Source organism: Melanerpes formicivorus, unplaced genomic scaffold (genome assembly GCF_026170545.1).
Source record: "Melanerpes formicivorus ecotype bairdi unplaced genomic scaffold, bMelFor1.0.p_v2 SCAF_14, whole genome shotgun sequence".
NCBI lineage: Eukaryota > Metazoa > Chordata > Aves > Piciformes > Picidae > Melanerpes > Melanerpes formicivorus.
In genome coordinates, this window is record NW_027142366.1 from 90,103 (window position 1) to 111,671 (window position 21,569).

The 21,569-nt window shown below is 55.5% G+C and overlaps 2 long non-coding RNA genes across 2 annotated transcripts; both read right to left on the reverse strand.

Moving 5' to 3' along the window:
- Positions 1-487: 487 nt before the first annotated feature.
- LOC137445056 (uncharacterized) lies at positions 488-9,703 on the reverse strand. The gene is made up of 8 exons (XR_010988326.1): positions 9,567-9,703; positions 8,256-8,334; positions 6,363-6,524; positions 6,191-6,269; positions 4,293-4,454; positions 4,121-4,199; positions 1,127-1,899; positions 488-603 (listed from the first exon to the last, which is right to left on the reverse strand). It is a non-coding gene; the product is annotated as an uncharacterized lncRNA (long non-coding RNA).
- Positions 9,704-12,234: 2,531 nt separating this feature from the next.
- LOC137445539 (uncharacterized) lies at positions 12,235-20,734 on the reverse strand. Its single transcript, XR_010988421.1, has 7 exons — positions 20,544-20,734; positions 19,233-19,311; positions 17,340-17,501; positions 17,168-17,246; positions 15,275-15,436; positions 15,103-15,181; positions 12,235-12,881 (listed from the first exon to the last, which is right to left on the reverse strand). It is a non-coding gene; the product is annotated as an uncharacterized lncRNA (long non-coding RNA).
- Positions 20,735-21,569: the final 835 nt, after the last annotated feature.

Below are 21,569 nucleotides of genomic sequence, written 5' to 3' on the forward strand. Positions count from 1 at the left end.
CCCCTAATCACGTGACGATCGCTGGGCGAATCTGGGTGCTGCGGGGTTCACCCTGGGATCGCTGGGCGAGTCTGGGGGCATTGGGGTCAGCCTGCAAGAGCTGGGAGAGACAGGAGAACAGCTCGTGAACTGGGAGCAGACTGCTCCCGACCGCGGCAAATCGACACCCACCCCCCCTCGCTGCTGGTGTTTCTTGCCCCCCCCCTCGCTGCTGCCCACCCCCAGACCCGTGGCAGAGTCCTGCAGCAGGGACAAAACAACTCCAGAGAGCAGCAGAGTCTACACTGAGCTGATGCGGAGCGGAGAAAGCAGACGGGACGATAGTTACGCTGGCTAGGTCGGAGCCGAGAAGGCGAGGGCGGCGCCATCTTGGGAAGGGCAGGCGCTGTCACGGAGAGGGCGACGCCATCTTGGGAAGGGCAGGCGCTGTCACGGGGAGAGCGGTGCCGTCTTGGGAAGGGCAGGCGCTGTCACGGGGAGAGTCTTGATGCCCTCACTTCCGTCTACATGCCCCCAGACCTCCTTTCTCACCCTCTAAGGCCCTTGAGGTGCTCGCAGCTCGCCTTGAGATGCCGGGGGAGATGTGGCTGGGGGGTCCTGGGACTGCAGGACACCCAATACCGGAGTGAGACCACCCCAATCTTGCGGGACCCCAAACCCTGGAACCCCCCAGAGACCTCTAACACAACACCACCACTCCCCGCCCCCTCAGCTGCTTCAGGACCCTCCAGAGACCCCCCCGGAGACCCTCCAGAGGCCGCCAGACACCTCTCGATGCCCACAAAGCCCCTCTAGATGCCCCAGAATACCTCTCTGCGCCTCCCTTCAGAGGCCACTCACACCCTTGGCAGCAGGCGACAGCAAGCAGTACCTGGCCGTGCCCACAAGGTGGGAGCAGTGAGCAGAAGAGTCAGGGGCGCTAGGGACACCGAGACTCCAGCAATGCCACACAGCAACCCACACGCTGTGGGGACCTGACACAGAGACCCCGAAACCACACTGAGGCACAGACCCCCCCACTCCTCCGTGACCCTCCAGACATGACCCAGGAGCCCCTCCAGAGGTCCCCAGACACCTCTAGATGCTCCCAGAACCCTTCACATGCCCCCAAATTCCCCTTTCATACCCCCAAGCCCACTTCAGATGACAGCAGACCCTCCTTAACAGGCCCCCAACGCTCAGCAGGTCCGGTGCTGCTGTGCCTCGGGAGCAGATCAGCTGGTCTCCCTGCAGAGCTTTTTCCATTCAATGAAAAAACAGCACACCACACACACACATGAAAGACAATCCACTGTTTTAATTGAGAGACAGTTGCTATTTCTGTTTCAAACCACACCCCACACCCCCCCGTGGCTCTGCTCAGGATGTGCTTTTCTCCTCTAGAAGCCTTTCTACAGAACAGAGGGGGGGCACGTCAAGGCCTTTCTGCACACAAATCACTGCCCTTCTGCAATGTCTCAATAAGCAGCAGCGCTGTTCCTCGGCTGGAACACCTCACACTCACTCTTACACTTTCCCGGGGCTTTCCCTCCCCTCCAAGAACGTCCTGGCATTTCAAACATTTGGCATTTCAGGTCTGCAAGCAGCCTTTGTGGGAGGCTGCCCTCACCCCTCCCTCACTGCTCCTCTGCTGTATCCTCGCCCACCCCCCTGTGGCATCACAGAAGGAAAGACAGCCGAGCGGCTACGCTCCTGTTCTTTTTATCACCCCGAGCCGGGGACAGCCTTCTGGGCAAGGTTTGCAGCTTCAGCACACAGCTGAGCTTTGCTCTCACCCATTAAACCCTTTGGTGGTTTCAGCTTCCCGAGGATGTGTCGGCACAAGTCCTTGTCGGGGCACCGCAAACAGGGAGAGACAAAGCTCCGAGATCCAGGAAGAGGACGGCTGAGCAGACACTTCTAAAGAGAGAAACTTCATCAGCTGAACCTCACACTTCTCCCAGCTTTGCAACAGCAAAGAACTTTGTGAACAACACAGTGGTGCTCCTAAGGAGGTCACCAGCTTGCAAGTTACAGGAGAAATAAAAACCTTTTTATTACAGAAGCACTGGCAAAAATTTACGGACAGGAACAGCAGACGAGGAAATTCTGCGATTGAGCTAACGATAGACATCAGGCCTAGGATCTGGCTACCCTGACAAAGGATGCCAACAGGACAGAGTGAGGCCTCAGCAGCACTCCCAAAAAGCCCCACAGAGAGCCACAGGCTCTGGCCCGTGCCCCACCTACGGGCCGGCCCTCCTGGCAGCAGCGCAACACCACCTCTTCAGGAGCCCAGGGACTGACCTCAGCCCCCTAAGGGCCAGGCAAGGTTGGTTCCTGTTAGCTGCCTAAAGCAGCCTCCCCAGCCCTGCTTACAGGGACCTTGGGCTGCTGCTGGGGACAGAAGGGGGATGGAGGGCTCCACAACTCGTCACACAGACCCCGAGTACAGGGCTGTTAAGCTGACAGGGTGCCAAGGGAACAGGCTGCCATGAAGGCACAGACCCAGGCCCTCAACTACAGGGTGGGTCACCTTGCTGCAGCAACACGACCCAGCGGCTTCGCTGTGTCCGACGAATAAAAGGAGGAAGTTCCACAGGAACAGAAGGGAAAACCTTTTCACTGTGTGTGCCAGAGCCCTGGAGCAGGCTGCCCAGAGAGTTAGTGGAGTCTCTGGAGACATTCAAAACCTGCCCCAGGTGATCCTGCACTGGCGCAGGGGTTGGACCGGATGCTATTTTGGGGTCCCTTCCAACCCCTAACACTCAGTGATTCTGTGATTAGCTATGCTGGTGACAGAGTCTCACTGAGTGCTCTTTAAAATGTTTTTCTTTTCTTTCAGCCTAGGAGTTTCATATTTAAATAGACCTTCTGCTCTGTCTTCCCCCTTCCTTCTTCCATCTTGCGTCTAAAAACTAGGAGAGCTTGATGAGCTGTATCCTGGGCGTCCCAACGTAACACGTCTCAATTGCATACATGGATTTTGTAACCTTTTGCCCCATTGCTTGCACAGGGTGGATTAAGTTCATTACTTAGAGCTTGTCAGGACAGCTGTTGAAGTGTCCTGTGCAATGCAGGAGGAGTTGAATCCCATAGGAAACCACATTACTGTGCTTTGTCAGCCTGGTTATGGTCAGAAACCTCCTTCATTTTTTTTTCTCTTAAACAGATATATCACATGAGTCCCCAGAATTAATTTGCCTCTTCTCATAATTATTTCTTTAAAACTGTCTTAGAAGTGTCTCTGTCCTTCCCTCTCTCTAGATACTGGCCTCCTGAGCCCATGGCAGACTTGCACAGAGCTACTGCGAGCACCACTCTGCACGGCCTCTGGGGGGCTTTCAAGCACAGGCACCCCAGGAGAATCCAAACCTAACCTTGCAGCTGGCCTTAGAGCTCCTCTTTGGAAAACTGTCGCTGCCAGGGCCCTCAAACCCAACATCCTCTGTCAGCAACCTGGATGTAAGAGCTGAAAAGTGTCAACGGAAATTGTACTTGGACACCTCAGGAAGATCCTTCAATGAAAGAGCTGGCTCCTCCTGAAGGGCAAGTATGAATGGAGCTCTCAAAGTACCACACTTCAGAGCCTCCTGCTTGCTAGCACTAAGACAATTGTTCATGTAGAACGACTGGCCACTCACTTCAACAAACCCCACAGAACTGGCTCCTATCAACTCTCCAGAAGACACTGCTGCACTAGCTTGGCTGCCTGACCGGCTCAGTTCAGGTGGCTTAGGATCTCACAGAGGGTACCACAAGAACTGAGGGGACTGCAATCTTTGCAGCTTCAACTTTCCTTCTCTGCTACTTCTTTTTTCAGATGGATTTTTTTTCAAAGGGACTGCTGGACAGCAGAACAGGATGGATGGCCGGGCCCCGAGAGCGGTGGGGAACAGAGTTAAACCCAGCCGGTGGCCGGCCGGGCACAAGTGGTGTTCCCCAGGACACCCCTTGTGAGAGAGTGAGTCCAGAGAAGGGCCACAAAGCCGGTGAGGGGTCTGGATAACAAGCCTTACGAGGAGTGGCTGAAGGAACTGGGACTGTTTAATCTGCAGAAGAGGAAGCTGAGGGAATTAAGGTATGGTCTGGCTTCAGCTCTCAACTAGTTCCACGTTGAGCAAGGACAGCTTGTACTCACAGAAGGCACTGGCTGCTTGGGTTCAAGGTTCCTGCAGAGCTCAGGCTATCTCTCTTCATTAGTGAGGTCGTCCTGTCACCTAGGCAGAGAGAAGAAAATGCAGCTATGAAATTAGACCACTGGAATCGTGAGACTCGTTCTGTGTGCGACTCCAGGAGAATCCAAACCTAACCTTGGAGCTGCCCTGAAGAGCTCCTCTTTGGAAAAGTCTCGCTGCCGGGCCCCACAAACCCCACACCCTCTGTCAGCAAACCGGATGTACGAGCTGAAGAGTGTCGACAGAAACTGTACGTGGACAGCTCAGGAAGATCCTGCCAGTCCCAGCACACCAGACCTGGAATGATCAAAGAAAGTCCCTTAACAACTGTCTGTGTGTCTGCTCATAGCTTGAGGAGAACCCCCCAACTCCTTCAGGACCCCCCCAGATTCCCCAACTTAGATGCCCACAAAACCCCTTTGGAGGCACCCAAACCCCCCATCTGATACGCCCAGCTCCGTTTTAGGTACCCCCAGACGCTTCTAATGTCCCCAGACCCGCTGGTGGACCAGCCCAGAACCCCCTGACACTATCCCAGACCCTTTCAGGGGGCTCCACACCCCTTCTAGATGCCCACAAAACCCCTTCACCTGCCAAAAGAAACCTCTACCTGCCTCCAAACCCCATTTGGGGGCCACTCAGACCCCTTAGCAGCGGGTGGCAGCAACCAAGTCTGTTGCTCTCACCAATTAAACCTGGATGTTAGGAAGAAGGTCTTCATAGAATAGAATAGAGCAGGTTGAAAGAGAGATTGGCCTTTGGAATGTGCTGCCCAGGGAGGTGGTGGAGTCGCCATCACTGGAAGTGTTTAGAAAGAGACTGGATGAGGCACTCAGTGCCGTGGTTTAGTTGATTGGAATGGGATGGAATGGACCGGACCAGGTTGGAAGAGACCTTCAAGATCATCGTGTCCAACCTATCATCCAACACCACCTAATCAACTAAACCATGCAACCAAGCACCCTATCCAGTCTCCTCCTGAACACCTCCAAAGATGGTGACTCCACCACCTCCCTGGGCAGCCCATTCCAATGGGCAATCACTCTCTCTGTGCAGAACCTCTTCCTAACCTCTAGCCTAAACCTCCCCTGGCACAGCTTGAGACTGTGTCCTCTTGTTCTGGTGCTGCTTGCCTGGAAGAAGAGACCAACCCCCACCTGGCTACAACCTCCCTTCAGGGAGTCGTAGAAAGCAAGAAGGTCTCCCCTGAGCCTCCTCTTCTCCAGGCTAAGCAACCCCAGCTCCCTCAGCCTCTCCTCACAGGCCTGTGCTCCAAACCCCTCCCCAGCTTGGTTGCCCTTCTCCGGACACCTTCCAGCAACTCAACGTCTTGCTTAAACGGAGGGGCCCAGAACTGGACACGGGACTCAAGGTGTGCCCTAACCAGTGCCAAGTGCAGGGGCAGAATGACCTCCCTGCTCCTGCTGGCCACTCTGATCCTGATATTGGCCAGGTTGCCAGTGGCCTTCTTGGCCACCCGTGCACGCTGCTGGTCACGACCAGAAGACAGGGATCAGAAGAGTCTTTGGCCAAGCTGTAAACCTCTTCCTAACATTCAGCCTAAACCTCCCCTGGCACAGCTTGAGACTGTGCCCTCTTGCTCTGGTGCTGCTTGCCTGGGAGAAGAGACCAACCCCCACCTGGCTACAACCAGAACTGAGGGGATTGCAATCTTTGCAGCTTCAGCTTTCCTTCTCTGCTACTTCTTTTTTCAGATGGAATTTTTTTCAAAGGGACTGCTGGACAGCAGAACAGGATGGATGGCTGGGCCCCGAGAGCGGTGGGGAACAGAGTTAAACCCAGCCGGTGGCCGGCCGGGCACAAGTGGTGTTCCCCAGGACACCCCTTGTGAGAGAGTGAGTCCAGAGAAGGGCCACAAAGCCGGTGAGGGGTCTGGATAACAAGCCTTACGAGGAGTGGCTGAAGGAACTGGGACTGTTTAATCTGCAGAAGAGGAAGCTGAGGGAATTATGGTGTGGTCTGGCTTCAGCTCTCAACTAGTTCCACGTTGAGCAAGGACAGCTTGTACTCACAGAAGGCACTGGCTGCTTGGGTTCAAGGTTCCTGCAGAGCTCAGGCTATCTCTCTTCATTAGTGAGGTCGTCCTGTCACCTAGGCAGAGAGAAGAAAATGCAGCTATGAAATTAGACCACTGGAATCGTGAGACTCGTTCTGTGTGCGACTCCAGGAGACTCCAAACCTAACCTTGGAGCTGCCCTTAAGAGCTCCTCTTTGGAAAAGTCTCGCTGCCGGGCCCCACAAACCCCACACCCTCTGTCAGCAAACCGGATGTACGAGCTGAAGAGTGTCGACAGAAACTGTACGTGGACAGCTCAGGAAGATCCTGCCAGTCCCAGCACACCAGACCTGGAATGATCAAAGAAAGTCCGTTAACAACTGTCTGTGTGTCTGCTCATAGCTTGAGGAGAACCCCCCAACTCCTTCAGGACCCCCCCAGATTCCCCAACTTAGATGCCCACAAAACCCCTTTGGAGGCACCCAAACCCCCCATCTGATACGCCCAGCTCCGTTTTAGGTACCCCCAGACGCTTCTAATGTCCCCAGACCCGCTGGTGGACCAGCCCAGAACCCCCTGACACTATCCCAGACCCTTTCAGGGGGCTCCACACCCCTTCTAGATGCCCACAAAACCCCTTCACCTGCCAAAAGAAACCTCTACCTGCCTCCAAACCCCATTTGGGGGCCACTCAGACCCCTTAGCAGCGGGTGGCAGCAACCAAGTCTGTTGCTCTCACCAATTAAACCTGGATGTTAGGAAGAAGGTCTTCATAGAATAGAATAGAGCAGGTTGAAAGAGAGATTGGCCTTTGGAATGTGCTGCCCAGGGAGGTGGTGGAGTCACCATCACTGGAAGTGTTTAGAAAGAGACTGGATGAGGCACTCAGTGCCGTGGTTTAGTTGATTGGAATGGAATGGACCGGACCAGGTTGGAAGAGACCTTCAAGATCATCGTGTCCAACCTATCATCCAACACCACCTAATCAACTAAACCATGCAACCAAGCACCCTATCCAGTCTCCTCCTGAACACCTCCAAAGATGGTGACTCCACCACCTCCCTGGGCAGCCCATTCCAATGGGCAATCACTCTCTCTGTGCAGAACCTCTTCCTAACCTCTAGCCTAAACCTCCCCTGGCACAGCTTGAGACTGTGTCCTCTTGTTCTGGTGCTGCTTGCCTGGAAGAAGAGACCAACCCCCACCTGGCTACAACCTCCCTTCAGGGAGTCGTAGAAAGCAAGAAGGTCTCCCCTGAGCCTCCTCTTCTCCAGGCTAAGCAACCCCAGCTCCCTCAGCCTCTCCTCACAGGCCTGTGCTCCAAACCCCTCCCCAGCTTTGTTGCCCTTCTCCGGACACCTTCCAGCAACTCAACGTCTTGCTTAAACGGAGGGGCCCAGAACTGGACACGGGACTCAAGGTGTGCCCTAACCAGTGCCAAGTGCAGGGGCAGAATGACCTCCCTGCTCCTGCTGGCCACTCTGATCCTGATATTGGCCAGGTTGCCAGTGGCCTTCTTGGCCACCCGTGCACGCTGCTGGTCACGACCAGAAGACAGGGATCAGAAGAGTCTTTGGCCAAGCTGTAAACCTCTTCCTAACATTCAGCCTAAACCTCCCCTGGCACAGCTTGAGACTGTGCCCTCTTGCTCTGGTGCTGCTTGCCTGGGAGAAGAGACCAACCCCCACCTGGCTACAACCAGAACTGAGGGGATTGCAATCTTTGCAGCTTCAGCTTTCCTTCTCTGCTACTTCTTTTTTCAGATGGATTTTTTTTCAAAGGGACTGCTGGACAGCAGAACAGGATGGATGGCTGGGCCCCGAGAGCGGTGGGGAACAGAGTTAAACCCAGCCGGTGGCCGGCCGGGCACAAGTGGTGTTCCCCAGGACACCCCTTGTGAGAGAGTGAGTCCAGAGAAGGGCCACAAAGCTGGTGAGGGGTCTGGATAACAAGTCTTACGAGGAGTGGCTGAAGGAACTGGGACTGTTTAATCTGCAGAAGAGGAAGCTGAGGGAATTAAGGTATGGTCTGGCTTCAGCTCTCAACTAGTTCCACGTTGAGCAAGGACAGCTTGTACTCACAGAAGGCACTGGCTGCTTGGGTTCAAGGTTCCTGCAGAGCTCAGGCTATCTCTCTTCATTAGTGAGGTCGTCCTGTCACCTAGGCAGAGAGAAGAAAATGCAGCTATGAAATTAGACCACTGGAATCGTGAGACTCGTTCTGTGTGCGACTCCAGGAGAATCCAAACCTAACCTTGGAGCTGCCCTGAAGAGCTCCTCATAGCTTGAGGAGTAACAGAGCAGGAACAATTCCCAAAATGTTTTCACCGCATTCCTAGGGCACTTGAAGGATTGCCCTGGCTGTAGTTAATACCTAGAAATTCCTCTCAAAATCTTTGCAGCACAGCAAGGAAATTGAGGGATGGGAAGGCAATATGTACTTACACGTTAGGCAAGAATTGGCTTTGCAAACTAATCTCTCTAACTGTTGGATATGCACTGAACTTCCTCGAGGCCAAATGAGGACCCCTTTATTTGGGGAAGCCTCATTGAATTGGACTTGGGGGCCATCAGACTGGGTGACTACATCTGAGAGTAACTTCCACAAGTGTCAGCATGGGAAAGATAGCTCAGAAAGCCTGGGTCCAAAGTTTGACTTAAGAAAATATAGTATAGGAATATACTGTTGGCTGTGAGAAAGGGGGGAATTGACGAACAGAAAAGTCTCATTAACAGAACCACAGAGTTGATAAGAATTTTCCGCTTGTTAGCTGAAATGCTGGAACGCAGGGAGGGGGAGAGGGGTTGGCAGACAGCCTTTGGATAGAGAAGGAATAACAGGATTTGTCAGTGATTCACTTCTGTTAGTCTTGGACAAGATGCTCCTTTGTATACAATAAAGGACACCTGCATGATATGTGTACTTCTGCTCTTTTAGATAGATAAGCTTTGTATAGATAGGCAGCATCTGGACCTCTGTCATTACAGACAGATAACTTTTTGTATAAAAGTTTGCCCAAACCTCTCTGAAGACACACAGCTCTTTTGACATGATCCTACCTGTGTCAGGCGCCAGAATAGAAGCACGATACAAGAGACTTACTGAGTCTCTTGTGTGTCTTTCTCTAAGTCATTATCAACGCTGTTTGCAGCACAAACCCAAACCCAAACCCACCCCGAGACACCCCCAGCTCCCACGGGAGCCTGCAGAGACCTCCCAAAGGGTCCGACGGAGGTGCCCAGCTGCCTCCCCACGACCCTTGACCCTTTCAGATGGCCCCACTAAACTTTACATATCCCCAGACCATTTTAGGTGTCCCCAGACCTCCTCCGTCACCCCCAAAAGCCCTGCCGATGGCCCCAGACCACCTTCAGACGCCGGAAGGAACACACCTGAGAGTCCCGGGCCGGCAGCGACACCGGAAACCGCACTGCGAGCTCCCCGAATGCGCCAGGACCCCTTGCCCCGCCAAAGGACGGCGGTTCGCAGGCACCCTGGGGCACAGAACGGCGTCAGGCGCCGAATCAGGGCTCTCCGCGACCGCTCCAGCTCCAAAGCTGCTCAGCGCGGTGCCCGCCCCCCCGGCCAGAAAAGCAGGGCGCAGCCCGCGAGGAGGGCGCGTGCGCGGGACCGGACCCGCTGCGGCGCAGGCGCCGTATCCATAGCGACCACCGGGACGCTGCCCCCCTGGCGCGAGCAGAGCCGGGCTAGGGCGCAGGCGCCGTATCCATACCGACCACCGGGACGCTGCCCCCCTGGCGCGAGCAGAGCCGGGCTAGGGCGCAGGCGCCGGATCCATAGCGACCACCGGGACGCTGCCCCTCTGGCGCCAGCAGAGCTGGGCTAGGGCGCAGGCGCCGGATCCATAGCGACCACCGGGACGCTGCCCCCCTGGCGCGAGCAGAGCCGGGCTAGGGCGCAGGCGCCGGATCCATAGCGACACTCGAGTCAAGCTCTCCGCTCTCCGCTCTTCCCTTAAGAATTTTCGAGCATTCGGCGCAGTTAGGCTGCAGAAATTAGCTCCCACGGGGCGGCACACGCCGCGGCACGGCTGCACTGCGGCCATTACACACAGGGTTGAGCACTGAGCTCCCACGGGGCGCTATACGCCGCGGTACGGCTGCACTGCCGGCCATTACACACCGGGTGGCAGCATTGAGCTCCCACGGGGCGGCACACGCCGCGGCACGGCTGCACTGCCGGCCATTACACACAGGGTGGCAGCATTGAGCTCCCACGGGGCCTCTGGGTACGGTTGAGGCAGCAGCCGCCACCCCGGCAGAGCCCCACCGGCCAAGCCCGGACACGCCCCCCCCCCCCCCCCCCAAAAGCCCCGCGCTGCCCCGCCGGTGGCCACCCCCCCAAGCCCCGCGCACCTCCAGCGGCTGCTATAGAGAAACCCCACAAAGCAGCAGAGACTGGCACTGACCTGGGACACAGCAGAAGAGCTGCAACCTCTACCAGCCACAACCCTGAAAGCATCTGGCGCCATGTTGTTGAGGGCGGTGCCATGCTGGGGGGTGGGGTTCAGGCTGGGGGGCGGTGACACGCTGGAGGGGGGCGGTGCCACGCTGGGGGGGGCGGTGACACGCTGGAGGGGGGCGGTGACACGCTGGAGGGGGGCGGTGACACGCTGGAGGGGGGCGGTGACACGCTGGGGGAGGCGGTGCCACGCTGGGGGGGGCGGTGATACGCTGGGGGGGAGGTGCCACGCTGGGGGAGGCGGTGACACGCTGGAGGGGGGCGGTGACACGCTGAGGGGGCGGTGCCACGCTGAGGGGGCGGTGCCACGCTGGGGGGACGGTGACACGCCGGGGGGGGCGGTGCCTGCGTTGTCACCTCACGCTCAGCTTTCCATGGGTTTTATTCCCCTCCAAGACAACACGTTGAGTTCTGAGCAGCTGAGGAGCCCTGGGGAACACCTGTACAGAAATGTTCCTCCAAGAGCTGTCAGAAAAACGTTCGTTCCGCCAGCAGGCAGCTCTGGCTTCAGAGCAAAAGCCTTCTGTGATCATTCTGTTTAGCTCAGCACCAGCTGCAGCCGTCGGTATTACCAAACTACACAGTAATGGCCTCCTCCCGGTGCCCTCCCGGTCCCAACAGTTTCCTCCCACCAAAGGACTGGCAGAGAACTGGAAGCGACTGGGAAGCAGATCCGGGCTAGGGCGCAGGCGCCGGATCCATAGCGACGCTCGAGTCAAGCTCTCCGCTCTCCGCTCTCCCCCTAAGAATTTTCGAGCATTCAGCGCAGTTAGGCTGCAGAAATTAGCTCCCCCGGGGCGGCACACGCCGCGGCACGGCAGCACTGCCGGCCATTACACACAGGGTTGAGCACTGAGCTCCCACGGGGCGCTATACGCCGCGGTACGGCTGCACTGCCGGCCATTACGCACAGGGTGGCAGCATTGAGCTCCCACGGGGCGGCACACGCCGCGGCACGGCTGCACTGCCGGCCATTACGCACAGGGTGGCAGCATTGAGCTCCCCCGGGGCGGCACACGCCGCGGTACGGCTGCACTGCCGGCCGTTACACACCGGGTGGCAGCACTGAGCACCTCCCTGGGCGTGGGCAGCAGCCGGGCCCCCACGTGGGTTTTAGTTTCCAATGCTAAAAGCCTTTTAGAAGCAGAGAGGGCAGACAGGGGTCGTTTCCAAAGCTTTCTTACGCACCAGTCACTCCAAGCTCTCCCTCTCCAGCTGCAAACCAGAGGTTTGCCTCCGCCTCGCCTCACCCCAGTACTTACACTTTTAAAGATATTGTGGTGCCCTCGGAGAATTTTCAGCACTTTAGGGGGGGACCCCAGCCCTCGCTCACCTGCTCCTCTGCTGCAGCAGCCCCCTGCCCCACGTGGCAGGACCAGCCCACCCACAATCCCCCCACTCCCTTTGATTCACCCCCAAAAAGGCACAAAATAAAGCAAACTGCCCAGCCAGCACCTCCTGCCTTTCACAGCAAGGACTGAACATTGCAGCTTTGGCCAAGACTATCAGCCCAAAGGAAGGCCTGGCCCCTGAGGAACTAAATGCAAGTGAACTATCTGACACCACCACAGTCCTGTGAATGTTGCAAAGCACTAGTGCATGCAGTATAATAATTCGAAAGTTAAGGGCTGCTCAAGCTTTACACAAAGTATCCTATTCAGTTTTGGGTTCCACTTAACACAAAGTAAAAGTATAAAAGGTCAGAGGGAAAGCCAACTCTACCTCTGAACTACAGCAAGAAATACTGGAATCAAGGGGCCCTTTCTTCTGCTACTAATAGATGAAGAGAACATGAAAACTGATGGGCTAAACCAACAGGGCAAGATTAGAATAACTAGTAGAGAGAACGGAAGATACAAAGCTTCAACTACATCTGTTTAGCAACGACTCCTACCAGATAACTTCCATGCCATAACTTTGCTGAATTCAAACAAGCCAGCTGGTGAAGCGTCTCGCTTACAGGCGGCCGACGAGGAGACGTGCAGAAGGCAGAGGCGAGGGAACAAGTCCTGAGCTTTGCTGCAGGCTGTCCTGCGGCTTCCCCTACCGACTCTTTCCCATACACCACCGCAGAAGGAGTTGGGTGAATTTTGTCTCAAACCCATTAAACCCTTTGGTGGTTTCAGCTTCCCGAGGATGTGTCGGCACAAGTCCTTGTCGGGGCACCGCAAACAGGGAGAGACAAAGCTCCGAGATCCAGGAAGAGGACGGCTGAGCAGACACTTCTAAAGAGAGAAACTTCATCAGCTGAACCTCACACTTCTCCCAGCTTTGCAACAGCAAAGAACTTTGTGAACAACACAGTGGTGCTCCTAAGGAGGTCACCAGCTTGCAAGTTACAGGAGAAATAAAAACCTTTTTATTACAGAAGCACTGGCAAAAATTTACGGACAGGAACAGCAGACGAGGAAATTCTGCGATTGAGCTAACGATAGACATCAGGCCTAGGATCTGGCTACCCTGACAAAGGATGCCAACAGGACAGAGTGAGGCCTCAGCAGCACTCCCAAAAAGCCCCACAGAGAGCCACAGGCTCTGGCCCGTGCCCCACCTACGGGCCGGCCCTCCTGGCAGCAGCGCAACACCACCTCTTCAGGAGCCCAGGGACTGACCTCAGCCCCCTAAGGGCCAGGCAAGGTTGGTTCCTGTTAGCTGCCTAAAGCAGCCTCCCCAGCCCTGCTTACAGGGACCTTGGGCTGCTGCTGGGGACAGAAGGGGGATGGAGGGCTCCACAACTCGTCACACAGACCCCGAGTACAGGGCTGTTAAGCTGACAGGGTGCCAAGGGAACAGGCTGCCATGAAGGCACAGACCCAGGCCCTCAACTACAGGGTGGGTCACCTTGCCGCAGCAACACGACCCAGCGGCTTCGCTGTGTCCGACGAATAAAAGGAGGAAGTTCCACAGGAACAGAAGGGAAAACCTTTTCACTGTGTGTGCCAGAGCCCTGGAGCAGGCTGCCCAGAGAGTTAGTGGAGTCTCTGGAGACATTCAAAACCTGCCCCAGGTGATCCTGCACTGGCGCAGGGGTTGGACCGGATGCTATTTTGGGGTCCCTTCCAACCCCTAACACTCAGTGATTCTGTGATTAGCTATGCTGGTGACAGAGTCTCACTGAGTGCTCTTTAAAATGTTTTTCTTTTCTTTCAGCCTAGGAGTTTCATATTTAAATAGACCTTCTGCTCTGTCTTCCCCCTTCCTTCTTCCATCTTGCGTCTAAAAACTAGGAGAGCTTGATGAGCTGTATCCTGGGCGTCCCAATGTAACACGTCTCAATTGCATACATGGATTTTGTAACCTTTTGCCCCATTGCTTGCACAGGGTGGATTAAGTTCATTACTTAGAGCTTGTCAGGACAGCTGTTGAAGTGTCCTGTGCAATGCAGGAGGAGTTGAATCCCATAGGAAACCACATTACTGTGCTTTGTCAGCCTGGTTATGGTCAGAAACCTCCTTCATTTTTTTTTCTCTTAAACAGATATATCACATGAGTCCCCAGAATTAATTTGCCTCTTCTCATAATTATTTCTTTAAAACTGTCTTAGAAGTGTCTCTGTCCTTCCCTCTCTCTAGATACTGGCCTCCTGAGCCCATGGCAGACTTGCACAGAGCTACTGCGAGCACCACTCTGCACGGCCTCTGGGGGGCTTTCAAGCACAGGCACCCCAGGAGAATCCAAACCTAACCTTGCAGCTGGCCTTAGAGCTCCTCTTTGGAAAACTGTCGCTGCCAGCGCCCACAAACCCAACATCCTCTGTCAGCAACCTGGATGTAAGAGCTGAAAAGTGTCAACAGAAATTGTACTTGGACACCTCAGGAAGATCCTTCAATGAAAGAGCTGGCTCCTCCTGAAGGGCAAGTATGAATGGAGCATTCAAAGTACCACACTTCAGAGCCTCCTACTTGCTAGCACTAAGACAATTGTTCATGTAGAACGACTGGCCACTCACTTCAACAAACCCCACAGAACTGGCTCCTATCAACTCTCCAGAAGACACTGCTGCACTAGCTTGGCTGCCTGACCGGCTCAGTTCAGGTGGCTTAGGATCTCACAGCGGGTACCACAAGAACTGAGGGGACTGCAATCTTTGCAGCTTCAACTTTCCTTCTCTGCTACTTCTTTTTTCAGATGGATTTTTTTTCAAAGGGACTGCTGGACAGCAGAACAGGATGGATGGCCGGGCCCCGAGAGCGGTGGGGAACAGAGTTAAACCCAGCCGGTGGCCGGCCGGGCACAAGTGGTGTTCCCCAGGACACCCCTTGTGAGAGAGTGAGTCCAGAGAAGGGCCACAAAGCCGGTGAGGGGTCTGGATAACAAGCCTTACGAGGAGTGGCTGAAGGAACTGGGACTGTTTAATCTGCAGAAGAGGAAGCTGAGGGAATTATGGTGTGGTCTGGCTTCAGCTCTCAACTAGTTCCACGTTGAGCAAGGACAGCTTGTACTCACAGAAGGCACTGGCTGCTTGGGTTCAAGGTTCCTGCAGAGCTCAGGCTATCTCTCTTCATTAGTGAGGTCGTCCTGTCACCTAGGCAGAGAGAAGAAAATGCAGCTATGAAATTAGACCACTGGAATCGTGAGACTCGTTCTGTGTGCGACTCCAGGAGACTCCAAACCTAACCTTGGAGCTGCCCTTAAGAGCTCCTCTTTGGAAAAGTCTCGCTGCCGGGCCCCACAAACCCCACACCCTCTGTCAGCAAACCGGATGTACGAGCTGAAGAGTGTCGACAGAAACTGTACGTGGACAGCTCAGGAAGATCCTGCCAGTCCCAGCACACCAGACCTGGAATGATCAAAGAAAGTCCGTTAACAACTGTCTGTGTGTCTGCTCATAGCTTGAGGAGAACCCCCCAACTCCTTCAGGACCCCCCCAGATTCCCCAACTTAGATGCCCACAAAACCCCTTTGGAGGCACCCAAACCCCCCATCTGATACGCCCAGCTCCGTTTTAGGTACCCCCAGACGCTTCTAATGTCCCCAGACCCGCTGGTGGACCAGCCCAGAACCCCCTGACACTATCCCAGACCCTTTCAGGGGGCTCCACACCCCTTCTAGATGCCCACAAAACCCCTTCACCTGCCAAAAGAAACCTCTACCTGCCTCCAAACCCCATTTGGGGGCCACTCAGACCCCTTAGCAGCGGGTGGCAGCAACCAAGTCTGTTGCTCTCACCAATTAAACCTGGATGTTAGGAAGAAGGTCTTCATAGAATAGAATAGAGCAGGTTGAAAGAGAGATTGGCCTTTGGAATGTGCTGCCCAGGGAGGTGGTGGAGTCACCATCACTGGAAGTGTTTAGAAAGAGACTGGATGAGGCACTCAGTGCCGTGGTTTAGTTGATTGGAATGGAATGGACCGGACCAGGTTGGAAGAGACCTTCAAGATCATCGTGTCCAACCTATCATCCAACACCACCTAATCAACTAAACCATGCAACCAAGCACCCTATCCAGTCTCCTCCTGAACACCTCCAAAGATGGTGACTCCACCACCTCCCTGGGCAGCCCATTCCAATGGGCAATCACTCTCTCTGTGCAGAACCTCTTCCTAACCTCTAGCCTAAACCTCCCCTGGCACAGCTTGAGACTGTGTCCTCTTGTTCTGGTGCTGCTTGCCTGGAAGAAGAGACCAACCCCCACCTGGCTACAACCTCCCTTCAGGGAGTCGTAGAAAGCAAGAAGGTCTCCCCTGAGCCTCCTCTTCTCCAGGCTAAGCAACCCCAGCTCCCTCAGCCTCTCCTCACAGGCCTGTGCTCCAAACCCCTCCCCAGCTTTGTTGCCCTTCTCCGGACACCTTCCAGCAACTCAACGTCTTGCTTAAACGGAGGGGCCCAGAACTGGACACGGGACTCAAGGTGTGCCCTAACCAGTGCCAAGTGCAGGGGCAGAATGACCTCCCTGCTCCTGCTGGCCACTCTGATCCTGATATTGGCCAGGTTGCCAGTGGCCTTCTTGGCCACCCGTGCACGCTGCTGGTCACGACCAGAAGACAGGGATCAGAAGAGTCTTTGGCCAAGCTGTAAACCTCTTCCTAACATTCAGCCTAAACCTCCCCTGGCACAGCTTGAGACTGTGCCCTCTTGCTCTGGTGCTGCTTGCCTGGGAGAAGAGACCAACCCCCACCTGGCTACAACCAGAACTGAGGGGATTGCAATCTTTGCAGCTTCAGCTTTCCTTCTCTGCTACTTCTTTTTTCAGATGGATTTTTTTTCAAAGGGACTGCTGGACAGCAGAACAGGATGGATGGCTGGGCCCCGAGAGCGGTGGGGAACAGAGTTAAACCCAGCCGGTGGCCGGCCGGGCACAAGTGGTGTTCCCCAGGACACCCCTTGTGAGAGAGTGAGTCCAGAGAAGGGCCACAAAGCCGGTGAGGGGTCTGGATAACAAGCCTTACGAGGAGTGGCTGAAGGAACTGGGACTGTTTAATCTGCAGAAGAGGAAGCTGAGGGAATTATGGTGTGGTCTGGCTTCAGCTCTCAACTAGTTCCACGTTGAGCAAGGACAGCTTGTACTCACAGAAGGCACTGGCTGCTTGGGTTCAAGGTTCCTGCAGAGCTCAGGCTATCTCTCTTCATTAGTGAGGTCGTCCTGTCACCTAGGCAGAGAGAAGAAAATGCAGCTATGAAATTAGACCACTGGAATCGTGAGACTCGTTCTGTGTGCGACTCCAGGAGACTCCAAACCTAACCTTGGAGCTGCCCTTAAGAGCTCCTCTTTGGAAAAGTCTCGCTGCCGGGCCCCACAAACCCCACACCCTCTGTCAGCAAACCGGATGTACGAGCTGAAGAGTGTCGACAGAAACTGTACGTGGACAGCTCAGGAAGATCCTGCCAGTCCCAGCACACCAGACCTGGAATGATCAAAGAAAGTCCGTTAACAACTGTCTGTGTGTCTGCTCATAGCTTGAGGAGAACCCCCCAACTCCTTCAGGACCCCCCCAGATTCCCCAACTTAGATGCCCACAAAACCCCTTTGGAGGCACCCAAACCCCCCATCTGATACGCCCAGCTCCGTTTTAGGTACCCCCAGACGCTTCTAATGTCCCCAGACCCGCTGGTGGACCAGCCCAGAACCCCCTGACACTATCCCAGACCCTTTCAGGGGGCTCCACACCCCTTCTAGATGCCCACAAAACCCCTTCACCTGCCAAAAGAAACCTCTACCTGCCTCCAAACCCCATTTGGGGGCCACTCAGACCCCTTAGCAGCGGGTGGCAGCAACCAAGTCTGTTGCTCTCACCAATTAAACCTGGATGTTAGGAAGAAGGTCTTCATAGAATAGAATAGAGCAGGTTGAAAGAGAGATTGGCCTTTGGAATGTGCTGCCCAGGGAGGTGGTGGAGTCACCATCACTGGAAGTGTTTAGAAAGAGACTGGATGAGGCACTCAGTGCCGTGGTTTAGTTGATTGGAATGGAATGGACCGGACCAGGTTGGAAGAGACCTTCAAGATCATCGTGTCCAACCTATCATCCAACACCACCTAATCAACTAAACCATGCAACCAAGCACCCTATCCAGTCTCCTCCTGAACACCTCCAAAGATGGTGACTCCACCACCTCCCTGGGCAGCCCATTCCAATGGGCAATCACTCTCTCTGTGCAGAACCTCTTCCTAACCTCTAGCCTAAACCTCCCCTGGCACAGCTTGAGACTGTGTCCTCTTGTTCTGGTGCTGCTTGCCTGGAAGAAGAGACCAACCCCCACCTGGCTACAACCTCCCTTCAGGGAGTCGTAGAAAGCAAGAAGGTCTCCCCTGAGCCTCCTCTTCTCCAGGCTAAGCAACCCCAGCTCCCTCAGCCTCTCCTCACAGGCCTGTGCTCCAAACCCCTCCCCAGCTTTGTTGCCCTTCTCCGGACACCTTCCAGCAACTCAACGTCTTGCTTAAACGGAGGGGCCCAGAACTGGACACGGGACTCAAGGTGTGCCCTAACCAGTGCCAAGTGCAGGGGCAGAATGACCTCCCTGCTCCTGCTGGCCACTCTGATCCTGATATTGGCCAGGTTGCCAGTGGCCTTCTTGGCCACCCGTGCACGCTGCTGGTCACGACCAGAAGACAGGGATCAGAAGAGTCTTTGGCCAAGCTGTAAACCTCTTCCTAACATTCAGCCTAAACCTCCCCTGGCACAGCTTGAGACTGTGCCCTCTTGCTCTGGTGCTGCTTGCCTGGGAGAAGAGACCAACCCCCACCTGGCTACAACCAGAACTGAGGGGATTGCAATCTTTGCAGCTTCAGCTTTCCTTCTCTGCTACTTCTTTTTTCAGATGGATTTTTTTTCAAAGGGACTGCTGGACAGCAGAACAGGATGGATGGCTGGGCCCCGAGAGCGGTGGGGAACAGAGTTAAACCCAGCCGGTGGCCGGCCGGGCACAAGTGGTGTTCCCCAGGACACCCCTTGTGAGAGAGTGAGTCCAGAGAAGGGCCACAAAGCCGGTGAGGGGTCTGGATAACAAGCCTTACGAGGAGTGGCTGAAGGAACTGGGACTGTTTAATGTGCAGAAGAGGAAGCTGAGGGAATTATGGTGTGGTCTGGCTTCAGCTCTCAACTAGTTCCACGTTGAGCAAGGACAGCTTGTACTCACAGAAGGCACTGGCTGCTTGGGTTCAAGGTTCCTGCAGAGCTCAGGCTATCTCTCTTCATTAGTGAGGTCGTCCTGTCACCTAGGCAGAGAGAAGAAAATGCAGCTATGAAATTAGACCACTGGAATCGTGAGACTCGTTCTGTGTGCGACTCCAGGAGACTCCAAACCTAACCTTGGAGCTGCCCTTAAGAGCTCCTCATAGCTTGAGGAGTAACAGAGCAGGAACAATTCCCAAAAGGTTTTCACCGCATTCCTAGGGCACTTGAAGGATTGCCCTGGCTGTAGTTAATACCTAGAAATTCCTCTCAAAATCTTTGCAGCACAGCAAGGAAATTGAGGGATGGGAAGGCAATATGTACTTACACGTTAGGCAAGAATTGGCTTTGCAAACTAATCTCTCTAACTGTTGGATATGCACTGAACTTCCTCGAGGCCAAATGAGGACCCCTTTATTTGGGGAAGCCTCATTGAATTGGACTTGGGGGCCATCAGACTGGGTGACTACATCTGAGAGTAACTTCCACAAGTGTCAGCATGGGAAAGATAGCTCAGAAAGCCTGGGTCCAAAGTTTGACTTAAGAAAATATAGTATAGGAATATACTGTTGGCTGTGAGAAAGGGGGGAATTGACGAACAGAAAGGTCTCATTAACAGAACCACAGAGTTGATAAGAATTTTCCGCTTGTTAGCTGAAATGCTGGAACGCAGGGAGGGGGAGAGGGGCTGGCAGACAGCCTTTGGATAGAGAAGGAATAACAGGATTTGTCAGTGATTCACTTCTGTTAGTCTTGGACAAGATGCTCCTTTGTATACAATAAAGGACACCTGCATGATATGTGTACTTCTGCTCTTTTAGATAGATAAGCTTTGTATAGATAGGCAGCATCTGGACCTCTGTCATTATAGACAGATAACTTTTTGTATAAAAGTTTGCCCAAACCTCTCTGAAGACACACAGCTCTTTTGACATGATCCTACCTGTGTCAGGCGCCAGAATAGAAGCACGATACAAGAGACTTACTGAGTCTCTTGTGTGTCTTTCTCTAAGTCATTATCAACGCTGTTTGCAGCACAAACCCAAACCCAAACCCACCCCGAGACACCCCCAGCTCCCACGGGAGCCTGCAGAGACCTCCCAAAGGGTCCGACGGAGGTGCCCAGCTGCCTCCCCACGACCCTTGACCCTTTCAGATGGCCCCACTAAACTTTACATATCCCCAGACCATTTTAGGTGTCCCCAGACCTCCTCCGTCACCCCCAAAAGCCCTGCCGATGGCCCCAGACCACCTTCAGACGCCGGAAGGAACACACCTGAGAGTCCCGGGCCGGCAGCGACACCGGAAACCGCACTGCGAGCTCCCCGAATGCGCCAGGACCCCTTGCCCCGCCAAAGGACGGCGGTTCGCAGGCACCCTGGGGCACAGAACGGCGTCAGGCGCCGAATCAGGGCTCTCCGCGACCGCTCCGGCTCCAAAGCTGCTCAGCGCGGTGCCCGCCCCCCCGGCCAGAAAAGCGGGGCGCAGCCCGCGAGGAGGGCGCGTGCGCGGGACCGGACCCGCTGCGGCGCAGGCGCCGTATCCATAGCGACCACCGGGACGCTGCCCCCCTGGTGCGAGCAGAGCCGGGCTAGGGCGCAGGCGCCGTATCCATAGCGACCACCGGGACGCTGCCCCCCTGGCGCGAGCAGAGCCGGGCTAGGGCGCAGGCGCCGGATCCATAGCGACCACCGGGACGCTGCCCCTCTGGCGCCAGCAGAGCCGGGCTAGGGCGCAGGCGCCGGATCCATAGCGACCACCGGGACGCTGCCCCCCTGGCGCGAGCAGAGCCGGGCTAGGGCGCAGGCGCCGGATCCATAGCGACACTCGAGTCAAGCTCTCCGCTCTCCGCTCTTCCCTTAAGAATTTTCGAGCATTCGGCGCAGTTAGGCTGCAGAAATTAGCTCCCACGGGGCGGCACACGCCGCGGCACGGCTGCACTGCGGCCATTACACACAGGGTTGAGCACTGAGCTCCCACGGGGCGCTATACGCCGCGGTACGGCTGCACTGCCGGCCATTACACACCGGGTGGCAGCATTGAGCTCCCCCGGGGCGGCACACGCCGCGGCACGGCTGCACTGCCGGCCATTACACACAGGGTGGCAGCATTGAGCTCCCACGGGGCCTCTGGGTACGGTTGAGGCAGCAGCCGCCACCCCGGCAGAGCCCCACCGGCCAAGCCCGGACACGCCCCCCCCCCCCCCCCAAAAGCCCCGCGCTGCCCCGCCGGTGGCCACCCCCCCAAGCCCCGCGCACCTCCAGCGGCTGCTATAGAGAAACCCCACAAAGCAGCAGAGACT